The sequence below is a fragment of the Saccostrea echinata genome, unplaced genomic scaffold (assembly GCF_033153115.1).
Source record: "Saccostrea echinata isolate AGI-Se365-2 ecotype Australia unplaced genomic scaffold, CSIRO_AGI_Sech_v1 ptg000019l, whole genome shotgun sequence".
NCBI lineage: Eukaryota > Metazoa > Mollusca > Bivalvia > Ostreida > Ostreidae > Saccostrea > Saccostrea echinata.
The window spans coordinates 3,149,918-3,152,445 of record NW_026889768.1 but is presented as its reverse complement, the minus strand read 5'-3'; positions in this window follow the sequence as shown (position 1 = coordinate 3,152,445).

Here is a 2,528-nt window from a genome sequence, read left to right as displayed (position 1 = left end):
ATTGTCATCAATATTGAATTAAATGGTTGTAAAATGTAGGCAGGAATCGGGAGTTACTTTGCGTAGTTCTTTATGCATTTTCACTATATGATCAATAAAGCCCACCCAAACACCAGAACCCCTGACCCTGGGGCCATGAATTTCACTATAATTTTGGTAGAGGGCTCAATGCTTGTTACAATCATGCCAACAGTTTTACTGCTTGATGTTCAGGAGTTAAAAAAAGATGATTTTTGAAGATTACATTAATTTTGATGGTTTTGAGCCCCATTTCTCAGACCCCAGGGACCATGAAATTAAGAATTTTTGTTACCCTTACCCAATTGATGCTATTTGCCAAAATTGGTTGAATTTTGTTCTTAGTCAGTGTTCCAGAGAAACTGAAAATGTTCAAATGTTAACATATGACAGATGAAGGATGAAAACAGATAGCAAAAGGTCACCTGAGTGACTCGGTTTTTGTGCACATTTACATCAGTTTAAAGCATATTTTGTTTCAGAACACAGAGCACATACCTTGCCTATCTACCAAATTTAAATATTTCATTCACAAGTATCAGATGCATCTTGTGCATAAAAATCACAGATTAGCAAGCTTGTGCTCTAGCTATGTATCGTGAAGTGAATTGATGAAATTCCAACAGAATTGAGGAAAATTCAGCAAAATGTCTCATTTTGGCACCCTCTTGTGGCCTCTGTGCATGCTTTGAATCAAATTTATTGCTGATTTTAAAACAAGCATCATTTTAGTTCATGTCCTCATGAATTCTCAAAAAAATTAAATTCATCTCTTAAATGTCTTTTGATGCCATCATGCAATTTAGAAGGAAACGACTTGTACGGTAATTGACAAAATAGGACAGCATGATTGTATGACTTGCTTAGAGGACAAGGTATGGTTACAGCGGAATTTGGCCCCTTACTTGACGTGATAGTTTGCAGTTAAGAGCTTAAAAAGGTCTCTTGTTCTGGTGCTAGGCAGCACTCAATTGATATAGGGAAATCAGTACTCTACTGAGAGAAGTTATTCCCCTCTACTTTTCACCTGTGATAAATAATCACTGTAAATTAAATGTAATTGATAGGCCAATTGAATAAAAGAATTATAATTATACAATGTTTATTAATGTGTAATAGAAAAAAGTACTTTCATAGTTTTGATGGTCAGATAGACTTGTAAATAACACAGAAATAAAAATAAGACAGAAATACCTTATTTTTGTGCATTAAATGTTATTCAAAGAACAAGCGAGGCCAATGTGAGATGGAATGTGATAAGTTTACTATGTGTGTTCAAGTGCTAATGTGTTGTTTAGTCTGCAAATATGGTGATAGTTTTGTTTATTTTGCATGGTGATAATGACTAATGGGAGTGGATTATCAATTCCAAGTTTGAGCAAGTAAACAGATCTACTTTATATGCTCAGTAGACTCACTATTTTGTTGATCCCTGTTCATCTTATTACTCTTGTTTTTGAGCAAAATACCTTATCTATCAGTTTATTTTGTTTTATTTTATACTTCTAAGGATCTTGTACAAGTGTTATATTATACACAGTTGACCGTTAAGGCTCTTGGGCCCCTTGCTTCAAAAGCAGACGAGTGATATACCATGCGAGAGATACATGTATATAATTTTACTACAGAAATTTTGATCAAATTGTGCTTTTTCCCTTATCCTTGAAGAAAATTTATATTTTGCAAATGATTGCCACTCAAGAGACAACAAACTCATTATTAAAAGAAGGAAATATAAATTATATATTTAAAGCAGTGTGAAATGTACAAGTTTCTATCAATATTAAACAATCTAAAATATCAATTGTAAAAAAATCATCTATATTCAAAGATACATGTAAATAAAAAACTGCAAATTTTTAATACAAATTCAATGTACTATACAAAAAACAAAAAAATTGTGGTGTGTTTTTAACATGGTGAAATACACAAGTATGATAAGATGCAACATGGAGACTATATAAAACTAAAGAATGCATGGGGGCATACAAGGTGAGGTCAATCTCCGGCTCTAAGAAATTTTTTTTCTTAATTTTAAAAATTCATAGTAAAGTTATATTTTTCAAGAATTGTTGACTTCAGTATTATCTTTTACACATTTGATTCCTTTATTTTATTGAATAACCTATTGATAAATAATTCATTTTTCAGTACCCCCTGATTCTTTTTAGTTAAAATGTAAGTCATTCATAATTTCTAATATACAACACAAGAAAAGTCAATATACATCATGGCCGTAGGACCCGTGGGGGGGGGGGGCATGGAGGGGCCGTGCCCCCCCCCAATAATTTTGCCGATATATAGATTACTATAGTAAACATAGATACTATATGCTTGTGCCCCCTCAATTAAAACGTCTGATGACCTTTTTCTTTTTTCTTTTTTTGCTTGTCAAGGAATTTTTGGTGGTTGAACTCTTTTTTTTTTTGCTTGTCAGAAATTTTTTGGTAGTGCCCCCTCAACTGTGAACTGAAAAATGTATGGCTGTGCCCCCCCCCCCCCCCCCCAAA